Below are 11,970 nucleotides of genomic sequence, written 5' to 3'. Positions count from 1 at the left end.
AGAGAGAGAGAGAGAGAGAGAGAGAGAGAGAGAGAGAGAGAGAGACAGCTCTGACAGCTCATAGCCCGATTCAGGGCTAGATCTCACCATCCTTGAGATCATGATCTGAGCCAAAATCAGAGTCAGATGCACCTGACTGAGGCATCCAGGTGCCCCTATTCTGACTCCATTTTATACAACTCAAAGAAATGTCTAAGTCTTTCCAACCAACATTCTCCTATACAGTGCCAAACTCACTGTTTTCCTGACAGTGTTTTCCAATCCAAATGGTCTCTCTCCTTCTCTCACTTTCCAAGTTCCACCTCACCCAGCCTCACCTGTATCCTCCCTACACTCTTTCTCTTGGATGATTTCTCATGGAGTGGAGCACTCATTGCACCATTCCTAAAGGCCACAGACTCCAGATTCCTTTCTAGTCACAACTTGGAGAAATAAACATGGGTAGCCGGCTGTGTAGCTATATTTCCATGACCTCTTTTAGGGTTGCTTACAGGTGCTTACAGCTTCACAAGATTTTCTGCTTCCAGATTTTCCAAGGCTTGGGTCAATGTTATGAGTATGGAGAGCCTGTTGGGTCTTTCTGGGCCTGGGTTCTGCAGGATTTGCTCTGGAGAACAACGCTTAGGTAGTAAGGAAATGTAGGATACCATGGCTGGGCTGCCTAGACCAGGCTCCCAGGGAGAACTATGGAAGGTTAATTATAATTCAGATGCCCAGTGGTGATTTCTACCATAGCATAGCTCTGATTAGCCAATGATGGTGAAATCTGCAATCATGGCAATAAAAGAAGAGTGAGCAGAGGTAGTTTTCAAGGGGAATTTAAATTTTCAGCCTTCAGATTTCTTTTCATTATGTGGTCAGTGAGCCAAGCACCTGTCTCTAGGGACACCACAGAACTAGCAGATTATGGAAATAGGGGAAGCAATTCTTTAGTTATGTGCAGAATGTGACCATGGTGGGCAGAGCAGGTGGGATGATGGTTCTCCCCTCAGGTCTGATCCTGAGGCCAGCAAAAGACTACCAGGTAAAGCTTGAGTAGAAAAAGCAAGGTACAGGCTAGCCTAACACTAACATGTACAGCCACTTCTTCCCACATTTGATCTTGATCAACAAGAAGTCATGAAGCTGCCCCAAACTCAGGAACCAGTGGGGTGACTACAGATCAGAGAGTCACAGACATCCAGACTCCATAGCATGCTGTGGCATGGACCAAATCCACTGGCCCCCCCCTTCTGACTGTGTGTGGGCTTTCCGATTAGATGCCCATTCCTAACAAACTTTAGTCACCTTTTGCTACATGTTATCAATAAACTCTAGGGGACCTTAATAAAAAAAAACAGATGCTTTCTTGCTCCCCAATTTACAATCATTCATCAAAATCTTTGGCCTTTGCTGAAGGAATTTATGATCAGACTATGTTTATATATGAGTCAGTGAAAATGACTTTCATCTGTGGTGAATTTTCCCCCTAGGGGTCTCACAAGCCCTTGCCATCTTGAGCTTTGGTCCCAACCAATGTTTGTCACAAGAGGAGATTGAGACCTGTTAGTGGATTATGAAGTCAAACCAGTGGAGCATGGCAGACATGGAATAAAAACATCTCATAATACATCACACATCGTGAGGAGAAATATCATTATAAGAAAACACTATACAAACTATCCCATTGTCGAGGGCCATGCTAAGAGTGCAAAGAACTCTGAAGAGAAGATGCCAAGTATGATACCCCCTCCTTCCATTCATTACCAGTGGAAAACTGTCCTGAGCACATGGACCTCATTGGAACAGACAGTGGGGACTTTACACACCCTATGTGGGGGCAGGGTGGTGAAGGGAGAGCCTTAGCCCCCGACCAAGAAGGGGGCAGCAGTGGACCCACTGATACCATTACATGCACTGTCTTCTCTCACTCTAGCTCATGCCTCAAGTTCCCACCATCTCTTCTTCCTTTCCTTCTTTATGAAGATCTTGAAACAAAATCTTTACTTCCTGTACTTACTTTTCTTCACTTCTACCCACTACACCCACTGCAAACTGGTTTCTGTTCCCACAATTCCACTGAAATTATTCTAAGATCACTAATAATCAAATGGCTTGGAGACATCATTCTGTATGACTTTTCAAAACTTCTCAGTAGAAACTTTAACAATGGATGTAGCAAGAGCAGGTTTTCAGGGACAGTTAATTATTCACTTTGTCTTCTTGACCCTTGGGTACCCACAGGGCATCCAGTGAGGAGGGCCAACAGACAGCCACATGTTTGAAGGCCTCATATGGTGCCTCCCAAGGGAATACTAAATAATTCTTTGGGGAAGTCACTTTGTTTGAATAACATTAATAGGCATAAGATGTTTTGTGATAAAATTTTTGCTTTCTGCACAAAGACACTTTTCTACAATGGAGGGGGAAGGTGTGATTTGTAGGGGAAAAATAAAGAAAAACAAACAAAACCAAAAGAGAATCCAAGAATCCAGAGCAGCAAATGAAGAATTTAAAATCAAGGAAAGCCAGGGGAGCCTGTGTGGCTCAGTTGGTTGAGCATCTAACTTCTGAATTTGGCTCAGGTCATGATCCCAGGGTCACGGGATCAAGCCCTGCATTGATTATCTCTCTCCTTCTGCCCCTGCTTAAGATTCTCTCTCTCTCTCTCTCTCTCTCTCTCTCTCTCTCTCTCTCTCTCTCCTTCTGCCCCTCTCCCACACTCATGGTCTCTCTCTAATTAAAAAAAATTTTTTTTTTAAATTTTAAATCAAGCAAAGCCAGTATCACTTAGCAAAGACTAAATCCAAAAAAGATGAATCTCAAGGGTTAGTTCTTTGGGGGTATATCTGTTAGTGAATATATAGTGAATATAAAAAAAGTATATAGAATTCAGTAAGATTTAAGATGATCTATTCCAGGTCCACACACACCCATGCACAGTCAGAAAGGGGGTGTTATATTGGTAACAAGTATTTAGAGCCCCAAAATATTCATGTCCTTTGAACAAAAGATTCCACTCCTAAGAATCTGTCCTAACAAAAAAATACACCATGGAAGCCATTAAGATGTGTGAAAGAGAAAACTGAAAAATATCCCAAATGTCTAACATTCAGTGAAGAATTAAATAAATCATGGTATAATACACACCATGAAATATTATGCAGTCACAAAAAGTCAATCTGAGAGTCGCAAAACACAGAGAAAGTATATGAGAAAATGCTAACTTAAAAGCAGAAAATGACATTTTTTCAAAGAAGACACACAGATGGCCAACAGACACATAAAAAGATTCTCAATATCACTCATCATCAGGGAAATGTAAACCAAAACCACAAGGAGATATCCTCTCACACCAGTGAGAATTGCTAGTATCAAAAAGACAAGAAATAACAAGTGTTGGTGAGGATGTGGAGAAAAAGGAACTCTTGTGCACTGTTGGTGGGAATGTAAATTGATGCAGCTACTGTGGAAAATAGTATGAACGTTCCTCAAAAATTAAAAAATAGAATTGCCATATGATCCAGTAATTCCATCACTGGGTGTTTACCCAAAGAAAATGAAAATCCTCATTCAAAAAGATACCTTACCCCTATGTTTATTGCAACATTATTTACAGTAGCCAAGATGTGGAAGCAACCCAAGGGTCCATTGATAGATGAATGGATAAAGAAGGTGTGGCATACACACACATACACAATGGAATATTACTCAGCCATAAAAAGGATGAAATCTTGCCATCTGTGACAACATGGATGGACCTAGAGGGTATCATGCTAAGTGAAATAAGTCAGACAGAGAAAGGCAAATACCATATGATTTCATTTATATGCGGAATCTAAAAAACAAAACAAATGAACAAACAAAAAGAAGAAGAAACAGAGCCATAAATACAGAGAACAAACTGATGGCTGCCAGAGAGAAAGGGGTTGGGGATGGGCAAAAGGGGTAAAGGGGAGGAAGTGGTACAGGCCTGAATGAATAAGTCCTGGGGATGAAACGTACAGCATAGGGAATATAGTCAATGGTACCGTACTAGTGTTGTATGGTGACAGAGGGTATCTACACTGTGATGAGCATAGCATAACATACTAAATTGTCAAAGCACTATATTGTACACTTGAAACTAATATAACGCTGTGTATCACCTATAATTAAAGAAAAGAGGAGAATATGAAATAATTATGGAGCTTATGACTGCTTCTATATAAAAAATTTATTCAAGGAGGAAAAGAAAGCTAAAAGTAAGTGATCCAAAGTGGTAATAATAAGGCAGTTGGATTAGAAATCATTTTTTTCTTTTTGAAAAGTTTGTTTTATTAGTAATAATTACTAACACTTGGGGGGGGCTTTCAACATGAAGTACTTTAAGAAGTCATTTTACTCCCATAATAACCCTGTGAGACAAATACTAGTAATATTCCTATTTTACAGATTAAAAGACCTAAGATTCAGATGGAGTACCTGGCCAAGATAACATAGGGATTAGGTAGCATATCTGAGGCTGGACCCTGCTGTGGCTCAAATCAAAGTTCAGGCCTTTGATCACTACATTATACTTCTGTTTAGTTTCGTTTTAAAAAAAAAAAAAGGCCACAGTAAAATCGAATGGCATTTGCTTTCTGTTGAAAGGAAGTCCTGTCACTTTAATGGGCTGGCTCTAACTCTTTTAGAAATCGGTGTGGAGGGGGGTGCGGGAGGGGGTAGGAAGGCCAATGCAGGGATGGCAATGACTTAGGACAGGAGGGAGGAAGGACATATCAACACCTCCATGGCACCCACCTCTCCTCTCTTGTTCACATAATTCTCCTTCTTGGCAGCCTCCTGGAGTTCCATGGCCTGTTGGATATACATTTTCCCAGCTAGGATTTCATTTTCCAGCATTGACAGCTCCTTCAGTGAAATGGGCCAATTCAACCGTTCTAATGCCCCATTTAAAGCTGCCTTGTTTTCCAAGTACCGCATTGGCTTGTATGCATCTAACCTAAAAAGAAAAAAAAAAAAAAAAAAACAAAGAAAGTGATCATAATGGAAACAACATGGAAAGATACTTTTCAGTAAAACCTCTCCTGAGAACCATCTCTCAGACAGATGTTAGATATCAGTTGACACAATGATGGGCACACCCTCTGGTCCATCAGAGGACCACTGTGGTGGCTTGCATGAGTTAAAAATGACCATCTCTGTGAATTACAATAGGCACTCTTCCCTACTACCTAATTTGATTATCTGACTTTAAAGAAGTTTTACACACATAGCTTTATTTTCAATTTTTTCGGCATATTTGGAACTCATTCCTTTCTCCCTAGGCCCAACATTTGGCAGGACCAAAAATGAGCTTCAAAGAGATTTCACATGCTATGCCCAGCAGTAACCCTGGGAACACAGCAAAGCAAAGGGAAGGGAAGCAAAACATAAGCCAAATATTTGCCTCAGTGCAGTAATTCTTGTACCAGCTCACTCTAGCTATTTTGATCTCCTCTCCTTTTATAAGCCTAAACAGGCCTAAACTTTCTGGCTTCATTGTTTTGGGACACAAAGAACAGAAGGCAAACATTCTATGAGCTGATGAATACAAGCTGTGGGACTCCAGGGGAAGCCAGTGTGGTGTGATGGAGTCTACTTCCAGTCCAGCTTCTGCTGCATCAGACACGCCTGGAGGGGGAGAGAAAGAAAGAGGAGGAGGGGGAGAGAAAGAAAGAGGAGAAGAGGGAGAGAGGCAGGGGAGCATGAGGAAGAAAGAAAGGGAGCAACAGAGAGAGTGGAAGGCATTTCATAATTATCATTTTCTTACTGCTGAAAGCATCACTTCCTTTAGATTTAGGGTATTGAAAGAGTACAGTTTAAACCCAGCACAGCCACAGGACTCAATCCACAAACAAACCTATCTCCAGATAACAGAAAAAATTCTTATTAAAAAATCTGAATTGGAGTGATGTCATTAAGATGGTGGAATAAGAACCCCCGGGCTCCCATTCATACCCCCAGCCCCCAATCAGGAAATACTGACTAATCAATATATGGACCAAATTCCCTTTGTGAGGATTCCGGAAACCAGTTAAGAACTTACAGCACTCAAGATGAACTCGAAGCTAAAAAAGAATAGTGGATTAAAGTGGATAAAAAAGGTTGTTGCATTTTGCCTTCCTAGTCCCCCTACTTCCCTGATATAGGGCAGCACAAGTGGGAGACAACTCGTAAATTGTGGCTTCCCCCTTGGGAGGGAAGGAGGATTGGAACGTGCATCCAATATTCTGGAGTTTTGGGAGGCTTCCCAAGGGACTGGTTTCCATCTTATCTGACTCAGAACACTGATGGGAATGGTGATATATTCTGGATACAGGTTAGGGGTAGCTTAAGAAAAAAGAGGACTATCCATGGCTTATTGCAGCACCAGAGACACTGCAATACCAAAAACAGACACCAGGGGGAGAAAGAGATTATGGGCTTCTGAGAAGGAAGGGGCAAACCTATTTGACAGAAATTTCATATACAAGCCTGGAGAAGACATATCCCAGAAAAGGTTTGAAAGATCCCCAGAATCTCTAACCCAGATGACTGGTGATGGTCATTTCCTATAAGAAGCTAGTCTAAAAAAAAAAGAAGAAGAAGAAGAAGTTAGTCTATAAAGACCAGGAGAAGTGTCCTTTTTCGAATATTCAAATCTCCACTAAAGATTCTAAGGCATACAAAGAAACAGGGAAAGGTGGCCCAATCAAAGGAATAAAGTACGTCTTCAGAAATCTTCCCTAAAGAAATGGAGATCTGTGGAACATAAGGGAAGGGAAACAACAATAATATAAAAACAGGGAGGGGACAAAACATAAAAGATTCTTAAATATGGAGAACAAACAGAAGGTTACTAGAGGGGTTGTGGGAGGGTGAATGGGCTAAATGGGTAAGGGGCATTAAGGAATCTACTCCTGAAATTATTGTTGCACTATATGCTGACTAATTTGGATGTAAATTAAAAAAAATTAAATTAAAAAAAAAAAGAAATGGAGACCTATGAACAACGTGACAAAAAAATTCAAAATAACTGTCCTAAAGATTTCAATGAGCTCGAAGAGAACACAGACAACTACACAGGATCAGGAAAATGATGCATGAACAAAGTAAGAATATCAACAAAAATATAGAAACTATAAAAAAGAGAACTATAAAAAAGAAATTCTGGATCTGAAGAATATAATAACTGAAATGAAAAAATCTCTAGAGAAGTTTAAAAGCAGACTTGATCAAGCAGAAAAAAAAATCAGCAAATTATTACTACTTTGAGCCATAAATTGTTACAAGAGACAAAGAAGGATATTATATAATGATACAAGGGTCAATCCACCAGGAAGATATGACAATTATAGATATATATGCACCAGTGTCAGAGCTCTCAAATACATGAAGCAAATATTGACAGAATTGAAGAGAGAAATAGATAGCAACATAATAAAAGTAAGAGATTTCAATCCCCATTTTCCACTATTGATAGAACAACCAGACAGATGATCAATAAGGAAACAGAGTACTTGAACAATACCATAGACTGGATCTAATAGGTGTGTACAGAATATACCACTAGCCAACAGTAGGATACATATTCTTCATATGTGCACATGAAACATTCTCTGGGACAGACTACATGTTAGGCCATGAAACAAGTGTTACAAGTTTTCAAAATCGATGGGGCACCTGGGTGGCTCAGTCGGTTAAGTGTCCGACTTCAGATCGGGTCATGATCTCATGGTTCATGACTTTGAGCCTTGCATCAAGCTCAGAGCCTGGAGCCTGCTTCAGAGTCTGTGTATCCCCCTCTCTCTGCCCCTCCCCCACTTGCACTGTGTCTCTCTCTCTCAAAAATAAACAGAAAAAAAAGTTTTCAAAATGGAAATCATAAAAGACTATCTTCTCTAATCACAATGGCACAAAATTAGAAAATTAAAAGCAGATGGAAATTAAACACCACACTCTTAAACAGCCAATGGGTCAAAGAAGAAACCACAAGGGAGATTAGAAAATATCTTGAGATACATGAAAATGAAAACACAAAATAACAAAATATACGAAATACCATAAAACCAGTACCGGGAGAAAAAATTTATTGTGCTAAATACTTACATTAAAAAAGAAGAAAGATCTCAAACCAATAGCCTAGAAAAAGAACAAACTAAATCCAAAGTTAGTAGAAGGAAGGAAAATATATAGAGCAGAAATAGGTAAAATAGATTACAAAAAAAAATAGAAAAAAAATCAATGAAAGTGTTGATTTTTAGAAAGAATAACATAACTGAAAAATGTTCAGCTAGATTAACTAAGAAAAAAAAGAGGGAAGACTCAAATAACCAGAATCAGAAAGGAAAAAGGAGACATTACAAGTAAAGCTACAGAAATAAAAGGGGTTATGAGAAACTGCTATAATCATTTATACACACAAACTGGATAACCTAGAAGAAAAGGATAGAAGCCTAGAAACACACTATCAGCTAGACTGAATCATGAAGAAATAAAAAAATCTGAGGAGACCTATAACTAGAAAGGAGACTGATTCAGTAAACACATACCTTCCAACAAATATAAGCTCAGTACCAAATAGCTTTAGTGGAGAATTCTACCAAACATTTAAAGAATTAACACCAATCTTCTTTAAATACTTCCAAAACTGCAGAGGAAGGAGTATTTCCAGACTCATTCTATGCGGCCAGCATTTCCCCATACCAAAACCAGACAAAAATACTACAAGGAAGCTACAGGCCAATAACCCTTATGAACACTGATGCAAAAATCTTCAACAAAACATTAGCAAACAAATATAACAGCCTATTAAAAGGATTATATACCATTAAATGTGAGATTTGTTCCTGTAATGCAAGGATGATTCCATATAAAAATTGATGTGACACATCATATTAACAATGAAGGAAAAAAACCACTTGATCATCTCAAGTGATGCAGAAGAATCATTTGACAAAATTCACACCCTTTCATGGAAAAAAAAGAAAAGACACCCAATAAGCCAGAATAGAAGGAAACTACCTCAACATAGTAAAGGCCTCATATGAAAAGCCCACAGCTAACATCATCCTCAACAGTCAATAACTGGAAACTTTTCCTCTCAGAACAGAACAAAGCAAGAATGTCCACTCTTACTATTTTTATTAAGCAAAGTACTGAAAGTCCTATCCAGAGAAATTGGATAAGAAAAAGAAACTAAAAAAACATCCAAACTGGAAAGAAATAAAATCATATCTGTTCACAGATGACACGATTTTATATGTAGAAACCCCTAAAGATCCCATAAAAATATTATTAGAACTAATACATAAATTCAACAAAGTAGCAGGATAAAATATCAACACAGAAAAATCAGTTTTGTTTCTATACCCTACGAATGCACAATCCAAAAAGGTAATTAAGACAATAATCCCACTTAAAATAGCACCAAAAAGAGTAAGATACTTAGGAATAAAATTAACCAAGGATGTAAAAGATTTGTACACTGTAAACTATAAAACATCATGGGAAAAAACATTAAAAAGATGCAAATAAATGGGAAAGACATGCTGTATTCATGAATTAGAAGACTTAATATTGTTAAAATATCCATACTACCCAAATTAATCTACAGATTCAATGCAGTCCCTATCAAAATCTCAATGGCATGTTTTGCAGAAGTAGAAAAAATCGTCCTAATTCATGAAACCTCAAGGGGCTCCAAATAGCCAAACAATCTCGAAAAAGAACAAAGTTGAAGGCCTCACATTTCCTGATTTCAGGACATATTATACAAAGCTACCATAATCAAAATGCTGTGGTACTGACATAAAGACAAACATGATCAGTGAAACAGAATAAAGAGTCTAGAAATAAACTCCTATGTGTATGCATATATAGATGGTCAAATGATCATCAAAGGTGCCAAGACCTCACCATGGAGGAAAGGACCATCTCTGACAAATGGTTCTGGTAAAACTGGATATCCACATGCAAAAGAATGAAGCTGGAATGCTTAATGTATACCATATATAAAAATTAACTCAAAACAAAATGGATTAAAGACCTGAACAGAAGGCCAAAAACTATAAAACTCCTAGAAAAAATATATAGGGGGAAAGCTTCATGATATTGGATTTGGCAATGATTTCTTGGATAGAACACCCGAAGCCCAGACACAAATGCAAACATAGACAAATGGGACTACATCAAACATAAAAACTACGCATCAGAGGAAAATATCAAGAGAGTATAAAGACAACCTTTGGAATGAAAGAAAGTATCTGAAAATCATCTACTGGAGGGGCGCCTGGATGGCTCAGTCAGTTGAGCATCCAACTCTTGGTTTCAGCTCAGGTCATGTTCTCACGATGGTGAGATAAATCCCGTGTCGGGCCCTGGGCTGGCAGCACACAGCCTGCTTGGGATCCCCTCTCTTCCTCTCTCTCTGCCCCTTCTCTTCTCTCTCTCTCTTTCAAAGTAAATAGATAAACTTAAAAAAAAAGAAAAAGGAAAATCATCTATCTGATAAGTGGTTAAAATCCAGAATATATAAAGAACTCCTACACCTCAACAACAATGACAAAATAATCCAATTAAAAATGAGCAAAGGCCTTGAATAACATTTCTCCAAAGAAGATCTACTCATGGCCAACAAGCATGTGAAAGAATAGTTAACATTACTGATCATTAGGGGTGCCTGGGTGGCTTAGTCAGTTGAGCGTCTGACCTCGGCTCGGGTCATGATCTCACGGCTTGTGGGTTTGAGCCCTGCTTTGGGATCTGTGCTGACAGTTCAGAGTCTGGAGCCTGCTTCGAATTCTGTCTCTCCCTCTTTCTCTCTCCCCCTCCCCCATTCATGCTCTGTCTCTCAAAAATAAATACTAAAAAAAATTTTTTTAATTACTGAGCATTAAGAAAATGCAAATGAAAACCACAATGAGTTATCACTTTACACCCACGAGGCCACCAGGATGGCTTTAGTTACACACACACACACACACACATACACATGTATGTAAAAAAGTAAATATATATAAAGGTAAAATAACAAATGTTGGCAAGGATGTGGAGAAACAGGAACCCTCATACATTGCTGGTAAGAATGTAAAATAGTGCAGTTGCCCTGAAGAAGTTTGGTGGCTCCTCAAAAAGTTAAACATAGATTACCCTGTGACCCAGAAAATCCACCCCTAGATATGTTCCCAAGAGAAATGCAAGCATATGTCCACAAAGCAACTTCTACATGAATGTATATGGTAGCCTTGTCCTTAGTAGCCCCAAAGTGGAAACAACCCGAATAGCCACCAATGGATAAATAGCTGGTATATACATAATGGATCAATGCAGAAGCATAAAAGGAAATGAAATACTATGCATGCTGCAACTGGGAAACATCGTTTTTACAAAACTAAGTGAAAGAAGCCAGACATGAAATGTCACATGTTGTATGATCCCTTTCTTATGAACTACCCAGAACAGGCAAATGCACAGAGACAGAAAGCAGACTAGTGGTTACCAGAGGGGGAGAGAGGTTTGGGGAAGGATTACATAATAGGTAGAAGGTGTTTCTTCTGAGGTGATAAGGGAGGGGGGTGGTTGTACATTTTGAATAAATACCACTGACTGTACACTTTAAAACAGTTAATTGTAGGTTATATGACTTTCACCAAAATAAAAAAAGAAAGTAAAGAGGAACTGGCTTACTTTTCTTTTTCCTCTTGAGATAACGCTTGCCAAACAATTTTATTCAAGCGCCTGTTTAAAAAAATCAATGATTAGTTAGTAGCAGTACTTTCATTTCATGGCACAAGGTTGACCCCAGGCTCTGAAGGGCACAGCAGGAAGCTCCCAAGCCAAGTGACGCATCCATTGGACCATGCCACTGCCATTTGCTTAAAGATATTGGATGGGAGTATCTCCCTTCCTTGGCATCACTGCAGAAGCCTCATGGCTTTGTAGCAGTTGTGTTAAATACTAAAGGAGGGCACAGGTCTCCACTGAATC

At 39.0% G+C, this 11,970-nt stretch overlaps 1 long non-coding RNA gene across 1 annotated transcript; it reads right to left on the bottom strand.

Moving 5' to 3' along the window:
• Nucleotides 1-4,761: 4,761 nt before the first annotated feature.
• On the bottom strand, nt 4,762-11,726 carry LOC125917682 (uncharacterized). The gene is made up of 2 exons (XR_007456263.1): nt 11,671-11,726; nt 4,762-4,963 (listed from the first exon to the last, which is right to left on the bottom strand). It is a non-coding gene; the product is annotated as an uncharacterized LOC125917682 (long non-coding RNA).
• Nucleotides 11,727-11,970: the final 244 nt, after the last annotated feature.

This window comes from Panthera uncia, unplaced genomic scaffold (assembly GCF_023721935.1).
Source record: "Panthera uncia isolate 11264 unplaced genomic scaffold, Puncia_PCG_1.0 HiC_scaffold_2217, whole genome shotgun sequence".
In the NCBI taxonomy this organism is placed as follows: domain Eukaryota; kingdom Metazoa; phylum Chordata; class Mammalia; order Carnivora; family Felidae; genus Panthera; species Panthera uncia.
This window is presented reverse-complemented; position numbering and strand designations above follow the sequence as displayed.